Genomic DNA, 14,211 nt, shown 5'->3' on the forward strand with positions numbered 1-14,211 from the left:
GAGATCACAAATGGTTCTTGCATGTAAAATCACAATACAAAAATAAAGCTATTTTTTTTTTAAAAAATGTGGAGATTAATCAAGAACAAATTACACGAATAAAATTGTAAGCATGTAATACTAGATTTTTTTTTGTGTGTAAATGATTAATCAAACACGATGTCACAAATAAGAACTTATAATTATCAAATAGAACAAGATATTAGCTATCACTAATGAAAGAGGTTGATGAACATAATTAACAAATAAAAATACTGATGAGGATTTTTTTTTTTTTTTTAGGGATTTTTTTTTTTAAAAAATGTGGAGATTAATCAAGAACAAATTACACGAATAAAATTGTAAGCATGTAATACTAGATTTTTTTTTGTGTGTAAATGATTAATCAAACACGATGTCACAAATAAGAACTTATAATTATCAAATAGAACAAGATATTAGCTATCACTAATGAAAGAGGTTGATGAACATAATTAACAAATAAAAATACTGATGAGGATTTTTTTTTTTTTTTTTAGGGATTTTTTTTTTTTTTGGGAATTTGTTTTTTTTTGGCACAAAAGTAATATTAACAATAACTTTGAATACTAAGTGCAATACCAAAGAAGTAAAAATCAACAAACCAAGGAGTAGAGTAATTTACCGACCAAGATTCAAATCGTCGAATTCGATGGCGGATGGACCTCAGATGACATGGTAATTGGGGTGACATGGCTGCTCATACTGATGTGGCGGCTGATGTGGATTTAGAGGCTGACGTGGCTGCTGACACAGTTGATGCCTTGGCGTGATGACATGGCAGGTGACATGTCAATTATGTGGCCAGATGCTGTCTTTGAAAGATGACGTGGCAGGTGATGTGGCGCTGACGTGGCAGGTTAATTATTTTGTGTGAAGAGCTTATGTTTCCTTCTTCCTTGCTTTCTGTAATTCGTTGCCGCTGCTGTTGGTGACGATGGACGAAGGGGCTTCGTGATTCTGCTTGGATCTGGCGGTGCGAGGGAAACGGAGGTGGTATCTGTGGTGTAGCTGCTGGACGGGGCCTGTTGATCCGTTGTCACTGATGAACGGTGGCGTTGCGGCTGGTGCTGCTACTGGGGGGGTGATGGCGCTGCCTTTGCTGCCGGTGCTGCTACTGGGGGGTGGCTGATGGCGCTGCCTTTGATGCTATTTTAAACCCAAATCGTTGCTGTCTGTGATGGGTGTTGTAGGTGGTTGTTGCTGGTGGTTTTGTGTTGTTGACGCCGGAGATCCATTGATGGCAGATCTGTTGCTGCGTGGATCTTAGTGGTTGTTGAGAGAAGGCGTGGCTGGTGCTGCTGTAAACCACAAATCGACGTTGGCTGTGATGGGTTTTGTGCGCCGGCTGGTTTGAGTTGATCTGCTGCTGTGAGAGGGGGTTGCTGAAGGTGAATTGATTTGGCTGTTGTGAGAACTGTGGAGGCGCCGCTGAAGATGATTTGGTGCGATCTGTTAGAGGCGTGGAGAGTGGCCTTCTGTGGGAGAATCTGCCGGCGTGGGTCTTGGTTTGACCGGCGTTGAGGCAGAGTTTCCGATCGGCGTTGATGCACACAGGTTCGGTGAACAGTGAACAGTGGGTTTCTGAACAGGGAGCCTCTTTCGGCGGCTGCGTAGAGGATGAACAGTACCAAATGAACAGTAGATTGGAACAATACCGATGAACAGTATCGGCGTCCACAATTTTTTTTTTTTTTTTTCAGATTAATCTAGGATTAAACATAACACATAGATCGTTTAATTGTAAGAACAATTAAAAACCAGGCTCTGATACCAAATTTGACGCGGGACAACAAAGAAAAAGAATTAAAGCAAGAAAAGAAAGAAGCTTTAGGGAAAGAAAGAAGTTAGAGAAGAAAGAAAGAAGCTTGAGAAGAGAAAGAGAGGGGGATTGGATGGATGCAAAACTTGCAAATTTTCATTAATCATCAAAAGTCCCTTAACATTTAGAGAAGTAGGGTATTTATACTAAAACCCTAACTTGAATAAGCAATTGGGCTTATGGCCCATTAAATAAAATATCCAACATTAATTAAATCAAGCCCAACAAATAAAGCCAAATTAATAAAACTCAACTGAAAGTCCATATAAATTAAACCCAAAAACATAAGTTAAAGCCCGATTTCTCAATGGTTTGGACTATCCTCCATCGTCTATGATCGTACGCGTGCATAAATAATGTTTCCGGTTCGGTGTCCCCATCACTTATACTTCATCAAATTCAGAGCAATTCTTCTGAAGCCACTGCATATGTTGATATCATTTCGACAATCATGTCTGCTTTGCAAGATGACTCCAGTGAAGTCAGAAGGAGAGGTTTATCTGCTTTAAAAGCTGTTGCAAAAATATGCCCTCATGTGTCTCTACTCTAATAAGGAATCCATGAACATTTAATTTCAGGAACTTTAATGAGGCGTTTATTTTTCAGGCAAGTCCTCCATCAATTACGGTCCATGTTTCCATTATTGGCCCAGCATTTGCTGAATGTTTGAAGGACAGTAGTACTCCGGTGAGGCTAGCTGCGGAAAGATGTGTTGTGCATGCATTCCAGATGACAAAAGGTATTTCCTTCATATATTGATTCAATATCAGTTTTCTGTTGATTATGTGTCTTTTAATTGTCAAGTGAGATTAAAATTGATCCTTCCATCTTTCATCTTTCAATGACTGGTTTTTGGTTTTCTAATTCTTTTGCATTGTTTAATGTGAATCGGGAAAACTAAGAGGTTTCCTTAATGCTTTGGAATTATTTTTTCAGGTAAAGACCATGTCTCAAAAATTTATTACAGGCTTGGATGCTAGGCGACTTTCAAAGTTCGCTGAATATAGGTAATCTAGTTGAACATTCAGTTTTGTTCTGGGATTTAGCTCCTTTTGAACTTCATGTTTGTGCTGGCTATAGTTTAGAGGGATAACAAAAACTTCAATTTCTTCTGCTTTGTCATACCTTGCTATAAAACATCATATCCTGTCCACTGGTATATTTATGAATATCAATCACACACTTCTGCTCTTTACTTGTAAATATTGCTTGCATGTATGTATGACACAGAATTATGCATTTCACGTTTGTATCCATGAAATGACATTCTTATATGATGTATCTGATTGAATATAGCTCTATAAGAAAAAAAAAAACAGATTTTGTTCTGCACATAAAGAGAATAAATACTGATGAAGAAATTATAATGACAAAGTATGGGACCTGGAATAAAATGATTGGGTAGCAGCCAAACCCAAATGCTCAATGGGGAGTATCCGCCATTGGACTTTGATGGACATTATCCTTTAAATCTCAACTTTGCAAATAATACCTGCATATATGTTTAAAAATTATGGATACAAATTCAATTAGGAAGGACTTGGTGATGTTTATAGCATATGTTAGTACAACTAATGCACTGATACCTCACATATCATAATTCACAATTCAGATTCTCTGGCATTCTATGTGAACCATGCTATGATACATGTTCTTGGAACATTTTTTGTTTCTGTTGCAGGGATGTAGTAATACTTGCATTTGATGATTTATATATCCAATGTGTTGTGTCTGTTGGTTATTTATACATCTAGTTATTTTCTGAATGTATATTTCTAGAGGTTGTGGAGTTGCAGCGATGAGAGCGAAGACAATGAAGAAGAATCAACAAGTGGCTAATAGCTGATTGCATATCCCTATTATTTTTGTGTTCTTCAAGAGAGGTACGCAAAAACCTTGAGTAAAGACAGTGAGGAAGTTTTGTAAAATGCTATGTGTGGCGACTCTTGGTCATAGGAGTACATAGTCATATTTAATCATAGGAAGATGATAAATGGCTTAAGTTTTGGACGTGGATTATATGTACATATGGCGGTGGATTTTAACCCTTGTAATTGCTTAGGAATAGAGAAAGCTGCTCGACACAATCCCTTTTTTGTTGTAATTTATGTCCTAATTGTCCTCAAATTCTGTAATTACTACAAGCAGTAAGGGCATATTATTAAGGATTGTACTATTCATGTTGTTGTTACTGGTGACTTACAACCAGCTATGCCTATATAGGTGGTCATAATATTTTCTTTCATGATTTAATTTTCAGAGAGAGTTTTTAGAAACCAAGGAGGCTGTTGAGCGGCAACGGAAATCATTGAAGAAACGACAATCTGGTAAAACATATTTCTACTCTCTGTGCATGTTTTTGGCATGTTTCAAACTATGGTTAAGGCATTTATATACCAAGAAAGGATCTTTGGTGATCTTTAGTCACAAGGAATTAGTGTTGTCTATACTCTAAATTATTGGCGTATGTCTCTAGCTATGAGAAACCATCTGAAGCTTTTGTGGCATTCCAATTTACTGCCATATTTATTATCTGCTTTCTGACAAGCCTCTTGCTTATACATGCCTATATGCTGATGGTTGTATGGTAATATATTGCCCCAAACGTTTATGTATATTTGTAGCTAATTTAGGTGGGTGACTTTTTGGAAGAAAATAGTTTATTATCGTTTATTATTGCCACCTGTTGCACTAGAGGTGATAGATTGATGTTGAACTGATGTGTCCTGGCTTCAAACCCTAGAAAAATAATTTTCAGATTTTAAATCACTGATATGTCTTTTAAACCTTCTTGGGAAAGGAGGATTTAGTGAGGTTTGCAAAGTCAGAAGTTCGGCAAGTAGTTTCTTTTGTTAATAGAAATATTAACCTTTGCATGTTTGATGAAAATTCATATTTACCATGACAAGAGTATAGATCATTATGTTGCCAATATTGGCAATTGTAAAGGCACATCCTTTTACAATGATTTGAAATGAGAAATTTCTGGCATGCTTATGATTTGGTGGGGCATAGGTATGTTGCATGTAAGCTACATGGTCTGAATGTTTAATGGAGTGATAAGAAGCAAAGTTATATATAGCACGCACTACATACAATATTCATAAGACCTTGGTGCATAATCACATTATTCGGCTTTGGGACATTTTTGAAAATGACCAGAATACATTATGCACTATTTTAGAGTACTATAGTGGTATGACATTAAACTCCTTGACAACTATCAGCGACATCCAAACATTTGGATTATGGAAACCTCTATCACTCGAGTTGTTTTTCTTTTCATGTACCCTTTTTCTACTCAGGTAAAGATCTTGATGCATAGGTACTCCTGTATTACCTGAAAGAGTAGCTAGGATCATTATTGTCCAGATATTTCAATGACAAAAGATTATTCATTATGATTTGAATCCTGGGAATGTTCTTTTTGATGAATTTGGTATCGCAAAAGTTACTGATTTTGATCTTAGCAAGATAGTGAAGGAAGATGTTGGATCCCAGGGAATGGAACTTACATCTCAGGGAGCTGGAACTTACTGGCAAGTAACTCTGAAATTTGTCATCTGTGATTTTGGATGTTGTAAATGTTTGATCTTTTGCTTCAAGAAATAAATGCACTTCCAGTAATTTCCTAGACAATTATTTCCTACTCTCTTGATAAATCTTCTCCAGTTTAGCTACATGGGCAAAATTCTGATTTTGTTTTCTTCTTTTGTAATTTTAGGTATTTGCCACCAGCATGCTTTGAGCTCAACAAGACTCCTTTAATATCATTGAAGGTATATTCTCTCCATCAAGGACATTTAGTCATAGCCAAGAGAATAAAATGCATTTACTGAAATGAGAATGTCCCTATTTTTTGGGATTCATGGTCCTCTAACTCCTTGCTCACCTGTTGTTCAGTGATTGAGTCTATTTAGACCTCCATGAGAATTCCAAAGAGTTTTTTTATCACCGTATATAATTGATTGCTTAAGCTTCATCTATTTAACCTTCTTTAAAATGCCTTTTCTTGGGATGCAGGTTGGTGTCTGGTCAGCTGGAGTTCTGTTTTACCAAATGATCTTTGGCAGACGCCCTTTTGGGCATGATCTAACTCAAGAACGAATACTACGTGATGACAATTATAAAAGCTTGCAGGGTTGAATTCCCTACAAAGCCTACTATCTCAAATGAGGCGAAGGTGAGTTTGATTTGAGTTTGGCAGTTTTCACAGCATATTTTCTTTGGTCTTATTCTCACAGCAACAGTGGATGATGATTTTTGTTTATGCATCTAATGGATTACATGATTTGATTCGTCAATGTTTGACCCATATAACCAAGCAGAGAGACCAAATGTTTTGACCATTGCTTAAGATCCATATCTTACATACAAAGTAAAGAGTGTACAAAGTCATCAGAAACTACTAGAGAAATGTAACTGGATCAGAAACTACTTCCCATAAAATGTATAATTCCTGCATCTTCTGTAAGAAATTGTCCATCATGTAATCTAGCGTACCGAGATTCATGCCGAGAAAGCATGGTAGTTCCATAAATCTGTCATTTATTAAAAGTATGGTCATTTAATATGTATATCATCACTTTGTCATCATACATGTGTTTGTGTGTAATCCTTTTGAAATCATGAAATTCTAGAAATGTTAACACTGTGTGCACCTTATGGGAGTTAAAAGTGGATCAAGACGGGGATGAGGGATGCATTTCTTTGTTGTTGTTCCTTGTTTTGAGGAACTGATTGGATCTTGGTTAATTTATTATTATTATTTTTTGCTTTCTTTGTTTCATCAATTTATTTGACTTTTGCTTAATCCATTTAAAATGAGCTACCCTGTCCTTTTTCTTACAAGTGTCTTCTACAATTGGAGATAACGGACCTGACAAGAATATTTTTTTTTTTCCATTGTGAGTGATCATGTCCTTGATTTGTTTTTGTTGGTGTCCTTTTCAACAAACGTTTATTGGAGTTAATTGATATCAAAATTTTGTTATGGGCTTACAATATATTTTTTTAGTAGCCATTCGTTTTGTATTAAGTGATCTCTTCCACAACCTATACAATTATGACAGGCATCAACTACTCATGTATGTTTCATCATACACTCTCATTTCCAATCTATGAGATTAAGGTATTTTCTCAATGTCACCCTTTTAAGTTTGTATTCTAATAATTGTTGTTATTTAACAGGGATGTGCAGGACATCAAGTTTTATCTGCTTTCATTGAGATTGTGTTGATAATTGTGACAATGGCATCCAAGTAATACTTCATAACCTACTTTTCTTTTCCGAGGTATGGAGTGTAAATAATGGTCTAGATTTTATTATGAAAGGAGAACGATCCTGATTTTTATGTTAATTTTTTTCTTCTTCTAACATATAATGTTATCTTTATCGTTACAAATCTTCTCCCACAATGCTTAATAATTTATTTTGAATTAGTTGTTCTGCCGTGAGGCATAATTTTCTTTAACTAGTTTAGAAAGTCAGACTGTGGCATAATTTTCTTTGAGAAGTGCTCTGTATAATTTTTTTTCTCTATTTTCTTCATCCCTCCCGACCCTCAAAAGATGAAAGGAAACCTGATTACTCTTTTCTTATTCGAAAGTGCTTAGTCTACATGTTGTTCTTTGTGAATATTTTGATCACATAGATCAACCAATTTCGTTAATTTTTTATTAGGATGTTTTATAATATACATTTCATTACTGTTTTGGTTGTCCATCCAGAAAAGATTTGTTTTTGTGCTTCCATGTTGGTTTGTTGTCGTTTATGAAACCTAATGTTCAGGAATATTTTTATTTTCTTTGTTGTGCTGGTGTGGATCTGTAGTCGGCGTGGTTGGTTTTATCAGTTATATTCTGTCATCTTTTTATTGCTCACCACATCTCTTACAATCTACAATGCACTTCTCTGTGTTAATCTGTTACAGATTTGGTGCCTCATTTGGCACGATCATATACCAAACCTGCCTCATCCTTCTGATTTTTGATTGGATTATCTTAGAAATAATTGCTTGTTTTTCCATTTATTAGGTGATCGTTGTTTTTCCTTAAAATTCATTTTTTAAGAATCTTTTTAGAAGTGCTTAATTGGTTGAATGGGCTTTTGGTTTGTAAAGGTGTAATATTTTACAATCTTTCATTCCTGTATATTTATGGCTACAACAACTCTCTTAAATGGTAATTGATTCTTTTGTACCCTAATGGTCACGATCATGATGGAAAAGACCTTGAAGAACTCATGTTTTATGCGGCAAAATATCACATCCAGGTTAGTCATCTGAAAGCTGCACCTTATTTGATGATGGTGTTGGAAAGATTAGCTTTTAAATTCTGATGATGGTCTTAGAACACGGTGTATCCATGATTTCAGCAATGTTGTTAGAAGCATGGAAAATTTCCCCGTGAATTTACATTTAAAACAAGCTATTTTTTCCTAGGATTAAAAATGCTATGGGATCTATGGTTGCTCTCTAGATAAAAGGTTAAGCCCAAAGATTCAATTAAGTGCTTTTTTTGCTTGGCATTAAAAATATGCTATTGATAAATACAAAAATTAAAATGTTCTTATGATATATTGCTAGATTAGAAATAGAAACAAACATAAAATAGAGAGAACGTATATGGAATTTTCTACCAATTTTCTACCCTCATATTAGTTGATAACTATGAGAAATAAAAATGTTTTTAAATTTTTAGTCACTGAACATCCCATTTCATTCAAGCAATAGATTTGCTGGGCAGATGAGGTCCAAGAAGCCGCGTTGATCTTGTGTAGATTTATTAGAAGTAGATCTAAATTTATACCCTTGTACTTGTTGATAAATACGGGAAGGAAAAATGGTTTTACATTGTTGATCACTGAATCTCCCATTTCATTCAAGCATTAGATTCATTGGGTTAAAGAGGTCCTGAATGCTGCTTTGGGCTTGTGTAGATTTATCTTTCTGTCACTCTTAGTAGTAATCATGTTGTTAACTCACCTTTTGATAAGTTTCAAGTCATTCAATGATCCTAAGTTATGATTCTGTCATGATATGATCTTTAACTAATTGATTTCATGTTGTCTAGACTGTGGATGGCTGCAAATTTAAGGGGTTATGTACGGACCAATAATGATGGGAAAATATATATATTAATCTTGTTGTGCAGCATAGCTCTATTTTGGTGCCAAACATTTATGTTGTACTCATAGTCTTACACTATCAACCACATTCTTAATATGAATAATTAAGTTATCCCCAGTTTCTACAAATGTTGAAAGTGCATAGAATATTTAATCCACACAGTGAGATGCAACTCCTCTCAAGAATACAATAAATCAGTCATACCATACATTCATGTTAAATATTTCTAATACGTCTTTTTGGGTACTTTGTTACCTTTAAATACTTGGAGTTTGATTGACCTTAAAATTTTTCTTATGAAGCTTTTCTTAGGTAAAATGGCTGGAAGCTTTAACTTACTGTAAGATATCTATTGCATAAGCTTTTCTCTTAGCATAGATAGTAAGGACCTTAGCATTCATGATTATGTTTATTATGACTTTCATGTAACTTTTCATTTTTTTTCCTAAGATGATGAAACAAGAACATGTATGAAACACAACTCAAGACACTATTTGTGTGGCTATATTGCTCTTGCTAAATAAATGTATTACTTGTGCTCCCTAACAAGCAAAATTTCCCATCACTGGCCAGACATGTTAATAATTGTTTCTTAAAACTGATTTTTAATTTATTAGAAACCACTTGTTAGGAGAAAATATTACGATCAAAATCCTTATTTGATGATTGAATTCTGCTCAGGCTCTACTTGTTGGTCTGGGACCTTAATAGGGCCTTTTCTTTGTTAGTTCTGTCTTTCTCATGAGTTGCATGCAAGGTGTTCATTTAAGGTTTTGAGAGGTGTTTGGTTAATTTTTTTTTCAAAGATGTTTGTCAGATTTTATGTTTTTTTTTTCTCTGATGATTTAATTGTTTTGTTGGGTTTAAAGTGCGCTTTGAAAAAAACCATTTTTGTAGAATGATTTTTGAGAAAATGATTAATGGGACGGGCTTTGATGATTTTTGTATTTGTGTTTGTATATTTTATTTTTAATAGCTTTCATAATTGGTTTGGACATGTTTTTGTTACCTCTAGCTTGGTGTTTTAGTTGAAACAGATCATTTTTGCTCTTTTTTTGGTTGTTGTGCATTTCACTATGATTTTTTTTTGTTGCTTGTTGGGTTTTTTCGCTGCTTAGAGTTAACAAATATAATTGCTTTCTTGATTGTGCTTGCTGCAGATTTTGTTGTTTTTTGTACTTTGATATTGCCTTATTTATCTTTGTTGTGTAATGAATGTTTTTTCTATTGGTGCTTGGTTGGTTCAAGCCTACTCGTTTTGTTAGTTCCTGCTTCTTCTATTTTCTTTATTCTTTTTTAATTTTTCAGTTCCTCGATTGTGTTTATGTTCTTATTGTATTATTTCTGGCTTATTTTTTTTCTCCCCTTTACGTTTGATTAGTTTTAGTCTTTCTATGTTAATTTTGTCCTGATTGGCTCTTCAACTTGTTATTGTTGTTGTTCTTGGGGGTTGAGGGATAGTTGAGTTGGGTTTTCTTTCGAGGTTGTTTGCAGCATGTATGATTTTATTTTCTGTGGTAACTAAGGAATGAAATAAAGCAAATAATTACAATTGTTCTGTACTTGGATGAGAGGTTGAAGAGAAAGAAGAGGTGAGAAAATATCATCAGCTTAACAAGCAGCAAAAATGTCTAGAATATACTATTTATGATACGGAACTCCATGATGCTCGACAAAAATTATTGGAGGTCAGTACCTTGTAGATGCTTGGACATGCATAAAGGTTTATTCATTTAGTGCTTTTATGACACATAGAATGTTGCCCAAAATTACTAGTTGAAGTATACAAGGAGAGGCATGCTAGCAGCTGACAAAGAGAAAAATAAATATAACCAAAATGGTCAGTCATTATAGATGTATGAAGTCTCTTGTTTCTTCCACTGGTTGTTGTACCTTTCCTTTATTTGTGTGCTTATTACAAAACATTATGTACATTAGGACACCTATATTTGCATCACATTCAAGTGCTAACACCTTTATCCTAAAGTAGAACAACTACATCAAACCAAGTTGCCACACTTTTGAGTAGCTTTGCAAGAATACTTGTCATTCGTATCATTCTAGCACCGTTTACCTTTACTAATCCCATTCAACTCTTTTGCTTCTATTCCTCAGAGCTCTTTTTGTTACATCACTTTTAGTCACGCTATTGTAATCGGATATCAACCGTGATTATCGATCTGAATGTTTTGTGCTCTAGCCTTTTCAACTGTTAAGACATCTTAATTAGAAGCTTCTCCATATGATTGCACATTTTGAATTAAAACACTGTTGATTTTTCTTTTCTCATTTTTACTAGGTTCTTTTTCTGCTCAGCTTATTGGATTAGTTCAAGTAACCCTCACTTTTAGTCACATTTTGAATTATAACAACCATTTTGCAGGTAATTTACCTAGTCTATTCTATTATGTTAAATATTTTCTCTCTTAGAGTTGGGTTCCCAATCTGCTAGACGATATGGTATCACTAGCAGTCTCTTGACCTTCTACCATGGTCACACTATCGTTTGAATGATGTACTTCATTTCAATATGTCCTTAGAGCAACTTATTTCAAGTGGTGGTTGGGGATAATAACATATCAACTCAGATAATTAGGCACCTTAATGCTTTGAAATGAGGACAAGCCACTTTTATCCCGCTTAACAGGTAAGGATAAAGTATCCGTGTGTAACTTATCCACATGGTTCATATGTGGTACCTTTATTAAAAATGTTGAAGTTTTCTCCTAATTTTCTCCTAGTATTTGCATAGGATAGTCCTCCACCATGCTTGTTCTAATTGAAATAGTATTAATCCAATAGAAACATTGATTCAAGTTTTGCTGTTCTGAATTTATATGCAAGTCTCCTCGTTTAACTTATTCATCAACGTGGTTCTGATGTTGTCCCTTTATTAAAGAAGTTGAAGTTTCTCCCAATTTTTTCCCTAGATTAGCGCAGGTTAGTTCTCCACTGTGCTTGTTCTAATTGAAATAGTAATTATCCAGCAAAAACATTGGTTCGAGTTTTGTTGTTAATAATTTGTATGTTGGTCTACACATAAATGAAAACTAAGTAATTACTTGTGCTATTTTGTTAGAGAAGGTTATTTCTCTACATGTTTTGTTAATTGATTGCTGATGTTTTCATTAGCTTGGTGTGCAAATTTAGGTTGAAAGTTTTTGGTGTGAGAAGCTCTGTAGTAGTTATTGCTTTTGGAATCCAAGGATGGATAGTTGTGAGAAAACGTTTTAATTTGATAATTGTGGTTGATTGGTACCAATAATAAAAGTAAGCTATAAAGTATCTGCAAATATGCTATTAGGAAATTATATGATTTCAAAAGTAAAACACTTTTTCCTTAATATGATATTTGTGAGTAACTTAAATTATTTGACTGACATGTTCTTGAATACTGGTGGAGCATTGTTTATGCGCAAGGGCTTGTCTATAAATACTTTTTGAAAATTTGCATGAGCTAAATTGTTAATGATGTTGATATGACTCGTGCAATGGCCTGCATGCTTATGTAGCTGCATATTCTTCTTATTCTCCTAAGTTTTTACCTAAACTGTGATCTGTCCAGATTTGGATGTATCCACAAATTGATAGTTTGGACTGCATTACTATGGATGGTTATGATAAAAATCTTATATTTTATGATGATCCTAGTACATGTAAACAAGAAGGTACTAGATCAACATGTAAATCTCACTGAGAAACAGGAGGAATTCCAGATAAGGCAAGCTGAACTTGAGACAAGTAATGAGGTACTATGCTACTGGATTTTAATGTTTAAATGTCTTCTGTTGTACTTATTGTTTTTAACGTGAGATTATGATTTATGTATCTTTACTTCAACGACAAACATAAGCCATAAAAAAACAGTCTGAGCTTGAGCTTGATGTGAAAGACCTGCTATAGTGAATTTCAGGACATATCCAAGCCAAGGTATCAAACTCTAGCAAAGAGAAAAAAGCTAATTATTTTTTGGGGATAAAAAATGCTAAATGCTTTTATTTAACATGTACTTTGCTTTCAGGATAATGTTATAATTTAACGTGTGCTATGCTAAAACGTAAGGTATCTCCTCAACTAAAATTTTCCACATATTACTACTACCTAAGCTATAATTTCAGCTGAAAGTGCCTCACATTAGGTTTTTGTTCTCTACTATCAATAAACTAATCGATACAGCTAACATGGTAGATAATAATAAAACACAATCTAGTAGATGGAAAATTTGCAAATAAGTAATTAAAACATCATTATTTAAGAATTATTTGGGTATTTTGTTACTTAAATTAATATGTTAGGGATTTTATACCTGCTTTGATTTGACCTAGTGTAGGATTTAGGGAACCTGTATAGGCATGCATATTTTCGAGTCTTAATGCTAGATGCTTGTCTAGTGAAATTTGATTTTTTTGCAATTTTACAGGTTTCCTTACTCTTGTGGATATCAACTCTTCTACTTTCGTTGTAGATTCAAGGAAGCTTCTTGTGGATTTCTAGGTTTTTTTTTCCTTCACTCATTGTTGGGTGATTTTTCATTTTAGTCCAAGGAACCAGAACCATCATGTTATGACAAATAATTGATTTTTCTTTTCCATGTTAACTGGACACTTTGATGATGAGTTTTTTTACCTTTTTCAGATGTTGTACTGGCTATAAATGTTCGGGATTTATTCAAGGTGTATAGCAGTAACTAGTAGATGCCTGCCATTAAACTAAAAACAAGACCCCTTTGAGAATTTCTAGTTTTATGATGAACTGTCTTCATGTTTTATGTGTACATGTATGGATTAATTGAAGGCCATGTTTGTTTCCTGGAAAGTACTTTTTGGGAAACCATTTTCCAAACTTTCCTATGTTTGTTTGTCATTAGAAAAGTTGGTTAACGGAAAACACTTTCCGGTCAATTTCAGTCCAAGAAATTGAGTGGAGTCTAATAGGAGTGTGTGGGTTGCGTGACCACATCACATGAGGTTTGCATCAAATAGTTTGGTGTCTTGAGACAGGTTTTTAATCTGTCACACTCCTATTAGACCTATTTTGGCTTTCTAAGATCAGATCTCAATCTTAATTACGTAATCACGAGGTTTGCATCACAAAGTTTAGAACTCAACCACATTGCTTGTATACCCTTTTGCCAGTACCTAAGGAGCCATGGGTAGACATTTTAATTGTAAAAACCAAAAAAAAAAAAAGAAAGAAGTGGAACCGAAAACTCCACCATTGTTGCTGATTTCGGAATCGGCA

The 14,211-nt window shown here is 34.4% G+C and overlaps 1 pseudogene; it reads left to right on the plus strand.

Moving 5' to 3' along the window:
• Positions 1–710: 710 nt before the first annotated feature.
• Positions 711–13,744, plus strand: LOC140954687 (uncharacterized; annotated as a pseudogene).
• The last annotated feature ends 467 nt before the right edge of the window (positions 13,745–14,211 follow it).

This window comes from Populus alba, chromosome 16 (genome assembly GCF_005239225.2).
Source record: "Populus alba chromosome 16, ASM523922v2, whole genome shotgun sequence".
NCBI classification, from domain to species: domain Eukaryota; kingdom Viridiplantae; phylum Streptophyta; class Magnoliopsida; order Malpighiales; family Salicaceae; genus Populus; species Populus alba.